Source organism: Sus scrofa, chromosome 11 (genome assembly GCF_000003025.6).
Source record: "Sus scrofa isolate TJ Tabasco breed Duroc chromosome 11, Sscrofa11.1, whole genome shotgun sequence".
In the NCBI taxonomy this organism is placed as follows: Eukaryota; Metazoa; Chordata; class Mammalia; order Artiodactyla; family Suidae; genus Sus; species Sus scrofa.
Window position 1 is genome coordinate 38,813,197 of NC_010453.5, and position 11,422 is coordinate 38,824,618.

Genomic DNA, 11,422 nt, shown 5'->3' on the forward strand with positions numbered 1-11,422 from the left:
TTTTGTCTTTTTAGGGCCACATTTGCGGCATATGGAGGCCCCCAGGCTAGAGGTCAAATCCAAGCTGTAGCTGCCGGCCTACGCCATAGCCACAGCAAAGCCAGATCCAAGCCAAGTTTGAGAACTAAACCACAGCACATGGCAACGCCACATCCTTAACCAACTGAGCAAGGCCAGGGATCGAACCCACATCCTCAAAGATACTGGTCATGTCCGTTAGCCACTGAGACACGATGGGAACTCCAAACCTAGTGCTTTTTTATTTTACTGATTTTCTTTGGTTAATTTTTAAAGTTAGATGTGACTGTAACAATTCATTTCCTTTTCATTTGTGATAGATATTTTGACTCCTCTTTATAAATATACATGAGGGTTTTAGATTATATTTTATATTTTAGGCTTTCAAATTTACATTCCACAATATAGTTCCTCAGAGCGAGCATTCAACCTTGGCCCCTTTCTTCCTCACTATCAGACTTTCCTGTCTCTGGCACTTGGTTATCTGATGCTTTTTTTCGACTCTGTCAGCAGCTACAACTCAGAGTTTTCTTTTGCTTCAAAAAGAGAGGTTCTTTTTCAGGTTGAAATCTAAGTTTTTCCAATTCATCTGACTCAATATATGATTTTTATACTATCGTATTTCTTTGTAGAGTAGACTATTTTAAAAAGAATTTAAATATGTATACAGATAAACAGTTATGTATGTGTACATTTATTTTCTTCAATTCATTATGATAACGGAACAAAGAGTGAGTTTTAGTCAACCTATTTTTTCTGTTATCTCAATGTGAAAAAGAATTCTCTATGACTTCAGGTAAGTTATTATATATTACTAATTGTACATTTTTCCTTCTAAAATGAGCATAGCTCTCCTAATTAATATACAACTAAAAAAGTGTTAATGACCAGTGGGTAATGATTTAACATGATTAGCAAAAACTGCTCACCTAGTGTAAAAAATAATTTAAAGGAACTATTAATAAAGGCTTTTTTCCTTAATAAGAAATAAACATAGGCAATATAAAATTAAAATATATAGAAAAATGGAAGAAATGATACAATTCCACCATTCAACGGAAACATCCATTAGCAATATGTTTTTCAAGTATTTTTCTACGCACAGTTTTGCTCACAGATATCTCTGCTGGAGGGACAACAACTGCATCATTTTCCATAGTATCTTCTCTTGATTTAATACTCACTTTTAAGTAAGACTCCAATGTTCCAACTAGATGAGACAGTCACAGATCAAACCCTGACATTTACTAGGTTTCTGGGATTTGGGAGAAAGTGAGACATCAGAATCCTTGAGCTATAATGTATATTTCAAAACACTATTACCTTTGTAATTTCCTATATTAATGCAATAACATTAATTACTGAAATATCACACTAAATATATCTTCTATGCAAATTTATCAAAGTGGTGTGTAGATTCTTTAATAATAGTTTAAAAATATTTGACTAAATGCTTAACCAAAATAATATTTGTACCAGAACTGACACAGGTTATTCTATCCTAGGACAAAGTCCCTGGATATATGGGGAAGCAGCATTTTGATCATACTGAAAAGATAAAAAGTAATATACATGTAACTCTTTGTAGTACCCCCTTGTATGTGTTTCTTATGATATTTTACAATGCTGAATAAAAAAGGTTAAAAATTTAAGTTCAGAAAGGAAAGACACAAAAGAAAAGGACAAAGGAGAAAACATCAGAGGACAATACATGACTTTTACAAGTAGCTCGTACAAGTATTGAACTATAGGCTTAATAATAAAGCCTCATTTATATTTAAAAGTTATTGTCTACTTGGCTTCTGCTCGGTCCTGTTCAGCCTTCAGCTAAACAGTAAATGAAATGTCCACATGACAGACTATTCAGCAGAACTGGCTCTCTGATTATTTATTTAATAGTTTTATTTATTTACCCATTCTGCCAGATGAATAAACATGTTTTCCATACATTATATTAGTAGATTTGATGATACAAAAGCAATATTATACGATGTCATGTGTGGCTCAAATTATTGCCGTTTTCCTTTTATAATTCCCAGTATGAATAGAAGTAGTCATTTATCATGTGCTAGCACCGTTTTTTTTTTTTTTTTTTTTTTTCTTTCCAGTAGTAGCACTGGCTGAGTTCACTTTTTTAAGTACAATTCATTATTCTGGATAACAGGGACATCTACCTCCTGGAGGGTCTGCCAAGATTTGTAGGATCTAAAATGTAGTTTGGGGGAGTGAAAAGGAAATCAAAGGGCTGCCTTCAGCATGCATGCAACTCTTTAAGCTGCAGGCAGCCCTTTCATCTATCAATGGTCCTTGGGATTAGAGCTTGCAGAGGAACAAGGCTCACCCACTCACTTATTTTTCCCACACAAAATCAGAATTAGGAGAACAGGCAATGGACACAAATAGCTGCTTTACTGCCTCTGGCATAGAGGGTCACTACAACATTTTTTTCATGCATCTATCAGCGTGAAGAAATGTACACATTTCCCTCTTGAATATATGCTGAATACCTAAAATAGGTATGACCACAGTGAACACTTTTCATATTTATTCATCCATTTTTTCAACACATTTGTTTTGTGTGTGGTAGGCATTGTTCTATGCACTGGAGATACAGCTCTGAAAAAACTTCTCATAAGAGTTTCCATTCTAACAGCGGAAACTCAAAAATATGCTAAAAGGCAACAAGTGCTTAGCAAAATATTCTGAAGGGAATAATACTGGGATTCTGGAGCAAAATCCGTATGCTTCTTAGAAAGGTAGGATGAATTAGTCGGTCTTCTTTCTGCTTTCATTATAATGGTGGTCCACATCTGTGTGCAATATGATCAATAATTAATAGCAGCGAGACATAATCAATATTTTCCACTAGGTGTAAGGTTTCCAGATAAAATACAGGATAGCCAGTAAATCTGAATTTCAGATAAACATAAATTTCCTTTAGTGTAACTACGTGCCGGATCATTCATGGTACATATAAAAAATTATTCATTGGTTATCTGAAATTCAAATTTAACTGGATCCTGTTGTAAAATTGGGTTGTGATGATGGTTGTACAACTATAAATATTTATTGAGTTAAAAATCAAAGAAATGAAAAAATAATTTTTTAAATAAACAAAAATGTTTGAGTAAGAGAATGAAACAATAAATGGAGTGTGCAGAGAAGAAATCTGCTTCTTTGTGAGCAATTTGGGTCACACTGTGTTTCATAACTGCATGTATTACAGCATATTTATCTTTTAAAACACAAAATATTCAGAGATATTACTACATATAAAAGCTGATAAAATATTTCAGTACAGCTGTAAGTAAATGTCTATGATAACTGATTATAAGGAGTTTATATAGTATCATTGGGTTTAACATTAGACCTTTAAAACATTGTGTCAGCTCCATAAACTGCTCTTATTTGCTGGAGAGAACACTCCAAAATCTAAAACTTCAAGGAGACCATACTGATTTTTAAGTAATTATGAAGTTCCACACATTTATGATTGCACCTATTTCATATGAATAAACAGTACAGGAAAAATAAAACAAGATTTAGCATTTAAAAATATCTTCATTTTGTTTTACTGGTACAAAGAGGCAGCATCATAGTTAACACTTTGTTCCAACAACTTGGAATAAGAAGACAAGTCACATCATTCACACAAACCTCCAATTCCCCAAACTAATAGTACTAGGAAAGAGGCAAAGGGGAGAGACAGAGTTTGAACCTCCCCCTAAAGGAGAATAGAAGACAGTTCTGTCAATCCCCTGATTCAAGCACAGGATACCCTGAGCTACACTCGGGCCTACCATCAAATAGAGGGACTCTTTTTAGGCTTGCGGCTCCATTTCACCTCCCTATGATCACAGGACAAAAATGGAAGCAATGTTTCCTAAAATAGTTGGGAAATCAATTTAAAGTGTTTTGCATCAAAATTAGAATCTTAAACTCTGAGATGAGAAAAATGTGCCCACCAGTAAGGAAAACAGAGAGAGGATGATCTTTATAGAGCATAACCTTGATTCGCAGCAAAGGAATTGTCTGAGAGAATTAAAGGTCTCCTTTACTTCTGCCTTTCATTCCATGGACACCCCAACTGGGTGCGTCCTATGTGAGATCTCTGAGTGTGTGTCAGTGCAGCTGTGCGACTGTGATGAGCAGTTTGAGAGTGAGCACATTGTAGCTAATGTCCGAGAGGAAGAGTATGCTTAGCCATGGAGAAAGAAAACACTCTATTCCAGGTGCTCACACAATTCAGTGAAAATGAGAAAGTCAATGCCACGTACCAGGCTCTCAAAAGGTGAATGAGGACTGCCTGCCTGCAGTTCATTTGAGGCCAAACAAATAAGCAATTCAGAGATACAGGGAAAATAGAAACACTCCAAATGAAATAAAAAAAATTGATTTCTGTATCAATAGCATTTGAGTACAATACATAAAGTAAATTACTACAAATATATATTTTTGTTAACTTGAAATGTTATATTATATATCATGAAAGTGAATATTTTATTTTTTTATTGTATTTTTACAGAAATTTTATTTCACAAATTACTATTTCTTTAACTCAAATATCTATTAGTGTAACATAAATCAGGAATTCTTGAATTTTTATCATATAAAGATAACAAAATAGAAGATAGCAGTGGATTCTTAGTCTTAAAACTATGACAATCTATACTTCTTGAAGATATTTGACAGATTATTTTGAACAGTGGACTGAGAATTTTAAATCTCTTTATTCAATACCACTTTAACTATTACAATCATGCATATTGCCTTCCCTCTGATATTATATTTGAAATAATCATTAAAAATTATTCTTTAAGGGAACTGGAAGGTAAATGAATATGTTGTCTGAATAGTCAAAATACATTTCTCTATGTTCATAAAAACATGCTGCTACCTCATTGATGGCCATAACCCACAGGTTTTCTTCATTTACTTACTCAAATTGTCTCTTCGGAGTATCAACTCAAATTTGATTAGAAGCTTCATATTGGAAGGCCTAGCTCTGAGAGCACTAACTCAGTAAGGAGAGGTAACACTTCTTATTTAGTAATAGTAATGCTGACAATTTTGTGTTCTTATTGCCAGCCAGACCTTATTCAGGACAAGTTGCTTATATTATTTCTACTACTTCTAGCATTTTCTCTTTAAGATAATTACATTATTATCATAAAGAAACAACACATATGCAAGAGAAAGACAAAGAAAGAGATTGAGAGAGAAAAAAGACATTGAGAGTTAATACAACTAGAAAGTACAGGACCAGCATCCGCCTATATTTGCCTCATCCTGAAACACATGCCCCCAGGGCCCTGAACATTATAAAATACCTCCAGACTTTCTGTACCTTTTTGGACAATAAAAGAACCATAGAACTAAAGCCTTCTAACTGTGATAGCAGCACATAAAATGGGTAGAGTATAGACCAATTTTCCTTCTCTCTTTCTTATGCTGCTTGCTGCTTATGTCGGGATTTTACTGTATGTGGAGTATTAACATTTCTGGCTGAATTTCTTATTTTAAATCATACTCTTCTACTGTACAATAGTTTTGACTAAGGGAGATTACTAAAAGAGTTACTGTTAGATATCCTATGTGTATTTCTTCTTATGGGAGTTTAAACCAGAACTCAACATCCTCTTTTGAATTAAGAACATTTTTTGACTTCATTTAAAAATATATTTCCCTATTAAAAAGAGGCCATGGGAAAATATTCCACTGAGGCACCTTCCTATGATAGGATGGCATCTTTCCTCAGCCTGAGTTTGTTTTGTGAGCCCTCAACATCTATTTTTGATCCCTAGATACGGCTTCACAATTGTTACTTTGTGTTTAGTCTAGGACTGCATCTTTAAAAACATAAAATATAATGTATTCCCCTCCTGAGTAAAGCAACTTTTTTTTTCATTCATGGAATATTTTAAAAATTAATTCGAGTTTTCTTATTTTATTCCCAATTTGAAAGGGTTTTTCATTGAATGCTCAGCAATGATAAAATACCTGATCATGCCAAAACACAAAAACATGGGAGAAAAAAAAAAATCAATGAAACTGGCGCCTGTAGTTAGGACGTTTATGGTTTAATTCTTCCCTTCTAATGAGCATTTAAATCAAAATTGTTATTATGTTATTTTTAACTGTGCTTTTAATTTGCAGACATTAACTGGCAAATTTGCCCAAAATATGGTATATTGCCTGTTCGCAGATCTGACTGTGAGCTAGGTTATTACCAATTACAAAGAACTAAAGACTTTTCCAGCCAATTAGTAAGAATAAATCTGTAAAGGTCCAAAATTCAAGTGAAGAGCAAGAATCTGGAATATCATAAGGTTTGCATTAATATCCTTCATATGTAACTAAATGACACCTTTATTTTTTTATCTTTTCTAGGGCCACACCCACAGCATACGGAGCTTCCCAGGCTAGGAACCCACTGAGCAAGGCAGGGATTGAACCTGCAACCTCATGGTTCCTAGTCAAATTTATTAACCACTGAGCCATGACAGGAACTCCTAAATGACACCTCTTAAACCTATTTGTGGATGTTTGGATTGAGCCCATAAAAAAATAAATTCCCATCCATGTTATTAGCCAAAAGTTCTTTTAGACCTGATCTATGTAACATTTCAAATACCTGGCACTAAACCAAACAACTTTATAAACAAAATTTTACTGTCTTTGCAAGTAAAGGAAAATGCAGAGCTAAGATATTACCCTCATGATTCAAGATACACTAAAAAACAATGCCTATCTTTCCTCATCCAATCAGGAAAAAAAAAATGAAATATAGGAAAGTTACATGTCATGTTTCATTCCTTGTTTATCAGTTACAAGGACAGATTTGAAGTCAAAGAGTGTGCTATTTACTTTTACTTAATTCTTACAATAATGCTGACAACATTGAGGACTTATTGTGAATCTCAGACTGTTCCAAGTGAGTTATGTATGTTAACCCGCAATCTGTACAAGGCTAGGAGGTAAACGGTATTATGCTCATCACATACTACAGGAGAGGCTGGTGGGGCACAGCAACCTGCCCAAGGTCACGTCGCTGGCGAATGGAAGAGGCATGATTTGTACTCAGTCTAACTGCCAGCAATTAATCAGTCCACACATTTCCTCCCAGCATCTTACTGGAGAGGTTGTTAAAATGTATTTGTGTTTTCTAAGTGGATATATTTACTAAGATATCCAAGAAAAGCCTTAAAATTCCAGAAACAAACTGAAACACTGTCTCTCCACTTTTCCCCTTTTCTCTCCCTCTCTTCCATCTCTAACCCCCTCTACCTTCCACCCATGTTAACGTAGGTTCCCTTGGAAGTGATCATATCCCAAAATTATAGATTAGATCCTGAAGGCAAAGAAAGTATGTAAAAGTAATGAACACATAAAGAACACTAAAATATGATGTATTAAACAGACCATTAAGCCAAGGAAAAAAGTCATGAATAGAAATCTTTAAACTGAATTTCCTTCTGTCTGCAACAATCAATAAAAGCCCAACATCATTCAACATCTTTCAGTGATGGAGTAATACATTTACACTGTTGAACATAAGCACACACTGAACTTTTAATGTTGTGTTGTGATTATTTTCTAGACATGGAGATATATTATACACTGACTTTTTTTTTTTTTTTGGTCTTTTTATCTTTTTTAGGGCCACACCTGCACCATATAGAGGTTCCCAGGCTAGGGGTCGAATCAGAGCTGCAGCTGCTAGCCTATACCACAGCCACAGCAACGTGGAATCCGTGTTGCGTCTGTGACCTACACCACAGCTCAAGGCAATGCAGATCCTTAACCCACCAAGCAAGGCCAGGGATCAAACCCACATCCTCATGGATGCCTGTCATGTTCGCCAACAGCTGAGTCATGATGGGAACTCCTCTAAGCTGACTTTTTAAAGTAGCGAAATAAGGTCCCTACCAGAGACTGTCACAAGGATAACTCTAATATAAGGTTGATGAATCATTGCTCTGAATTGTAATTGTAATTAAATGTATGCTGTGGTAGACTTCCTTATAATGCTTAAATTATATGAGTTAATTCATTTAACACTATTTTATTTAATCATCATATTTTTAGGGTAGAGTTCCCAGATTTAAAAAAAAAAAAATACAGGATGGCTGCTTAAAATTGTATCTCAGATAGATGATGAATATTTTTTTTAGTACAGGTATGTCCAAATATTTCAAGAAACACTGCAATACTGGGATATTTTGGATATATTTAGATGGAGGAAAACATTGTTTATATTAAGTTCAAATCTAACTGACCATCCTACATTTTGTCTGACAGCTTTAGAGTTATTAAAACCTGGGTTTTCATGTATTTTTCATTCATACTAATCTGGATAAATATCAATCCACTAGAAGAAAAGTGTGTCAAAATAGCCTTAAGCTTATTTGGGACATTTGAGACAAATATCTGTGGTTTCTTCAAAAATTACAAATTGTTTTTAAACTCTAAACAATTTATTTCTCTTGTTTATTTTTCTGTATTAAGATAAAACAAAAGACATTAGTATATTTTGATATATATCCTTTACAGTTTGTAATCAATTTCATGCTTTTTTAAAATATATAAGATGTCTTTATTTTGTAACTGAAATTAGTACTCTCCTATTTCTAGATATGCCTACTGATTTGCTTATCTATTTATCTATCACTTTTAACACTCTAAAATGATTATAAGGGCTGAAATACAAAGCACAGTTTTTTCCTCTAAGGCAGACCATACATCCAGGGTTAATTAATGCCGTTCCTCTGTGCCTATCCTTAGCAGAGTGAATCACAGGGCATCAAGCAGCTGTGGAAATGTAACTTCTTGCAGCACATCAAAGAAGTTGACTTTACCCTTCCTTTACACTAGGGGGTGTATTGTTCCTACAGATTTTTCTACTGTAATAGTGAAACACTGAGACACCACCAAACTCAAATGCAAGAGAATATTACTAACAACTTTTAAATATTTATAATAAATGAGTACTCAAAAATAATTCTTTTGGTATTAGAGTCATATTTGAAATTTATGAGATCTAAAACTTGCCAGCAGAAAAAGCTTGTGTCTCTGCTGGTTTTACAGCCATTTTTCAACTAGTTTACTTAATAATATATAAAATCACCTCTCTGCTGTCCTCTTTAAAATAATAGCAAAACAAAAAGTGTATTTTGAATAAATAATATTATTTAAAGTGAAATAATGAATATACTGGACCATATATATGTTTTACTATATAAATTTTATTAGCCTCTAGCAAACTATAATGTTTTGGAATTGCCTATCGGATATAATAAATTGGGAAAAAAAAGTCTTTCTTTTCCTTTATTCATTAGATTCAATTCAAGTTTATCCTGTCCTCCCCTTCATTCAAAATCTTGTCCCAAACCACCTCTCAATCCAGTTTCATTTCTTGTCACAGATTTGAGCAGTGGAATTATCAACTATTTGTTGAGTACGTATGTTTTAGGCACTGTGCTAAGTGATTGTTTATATGAAATAACTTTAGTTTTTACAACAGTATTCTGAAAGATACTAATAGCCCCATTCTGGAGGTTAAGAACTGAGACTAACTGATGGAGCTAAGCCTAACTGCATATACTACAAAAATACTGAATTAGCTGTGCGGCAGAAACTGGTACAACACTGTTAATCAATTATATTAGTAAACATTTTCAAAAATTAAAAAAATATATATACTGAACTATTTATTGCTTACCAACTGGCCATGACACTTTATGGCACCAAGAAACTTGGACTGCCTGTGCCTGTGCACACATGCACACATGCACACATACAGGCACATTTTCTTTACTGAGAAAATTTCTGTTCATCCAGTGTCACTTGTTTAAAACATCATTCTATAGAATCGTCATTGATTTCTTTTTCAAACTTATTCTATTCTAAATCCCACTTTTTTTTACACTTATCTTTGGTATTTATTCTAGTTCACTGATGTTATTAGTATCCATTATCTTCTCTCTTACAAAAAAATCAACATTTCTTTTTTTTTTCCTTTTCTGACTTCTTTTTAGGGTATATAAAATGCTCATAGCATGCCTCTCAGAGAAACAATTTCAGGAACTTACCAATTCCCATAAACATACTCCTGGCCTTTCTGACCAAGGAACTCAGATTAGAACTCTTGCTCTCACAGTTTAGTAACTCATTTTTTTCTTTCTTTCTTTTTTTTTTTTTTTCAGTTTAGGGAGTCTTTGTTTTAATGTATGCCCCAGAATCTAACAAAGTACCTGGTACATAGTAGCCTCATGAGTACTTATAGAACAAATAAAGAAATAAGTAAATCATAGAAAAGGCAGGTGAATAAAGGATCTTAAACAAAACCTCTTGAATTGTAACACATATCAGAATAACTAAATCTTATATAAATCGGGGCAGACATAAAATAGGGTGATCCCTGACGATCCCAAACTCCTGGTGTTCACCACTATGTGTATCTCCTTCCCTTGAGTAAGAGCAGAAACTGAGACTTGCTTATGATCAATGGAATATGTCAATGGTGATGGAATGTCACTTTCATGAGTATATCAAGTTTTACAAGATTCCATGTTGCCACAAACTCACTCTAGAGACCCTTTTTCTCTCATGTCCTTGAAGTAAGCAGTCATGTTGGGAAGCGCCTGTGGCTAGCAACTGAGGGTGGCCTCTAAGGGCTCACAGTAGTCTCCAGATGACAGCCAGCAAGATGCTAGGGATCTCAGTCCTACAACTGCAAGGTAATAAATTCCGCTAACAATCTGAAAAAATCTAGGAAGTAAATTCTTTCACAGATTAGCCTGCAGATGAGAATGCAACTGGCTGTCACCTTGATTGCAGGCTTTTGAGATGCTGAGGAGAGGACTCAGCCAAACCATGTTGAGAATCCAAACTTAAAGAAACTGTGAAATTATGAACACATGTTGTTTTAAGGCACTGAGTTTCTGGTAATTGGCAACAGAACACAAATGGTAGATAGATAGATAGACAGACAGACAGATAGATAGTTGGGGAGAGATAGATACATACATACCTACACATGTACATACATACAAATATATGAAAGACATGGATAGATGTATATATTCTTTATTAGCTAAACATCTGTAATCTAGAAAATGTTCTGCCCTCTCTGATTTTAAGGTGAAAGTAGTTAGTAATAGATAGGTTTTGAATTAGCATTAAAAAATATTTAATAAAGTAAAATTAAAGTTTTATAGCATAAAAAAGAAAATCAAATTATGTTCTTTTATGGCCTTTTTTCCTCCTTGAACTCAAATCATAGTGGAATTGATTACTGTTTCTCTACACCATTCTTTGAAGAACTCTAGTTTCATTAACTCAGGGGCCACTGTTGTAGGATCACACTGAATTGATCACCAAAATCCCATGGGGAAGTGAACAC

General features: G+C 34.1%; 1 protein-coding gene across 5 annotated transcripts in view; it reads right to left on the minus strand.

Moving 5' to 3' along the window:
* The window catches only part of PCDH9 (protocadherin 9), a 932,946-nt gene that overhangs the window by 290,976 nt on the left and 630,548 nt on the right, over positions 1 to 11,422 (minus strand). The window lies entirely within an intron of this gene.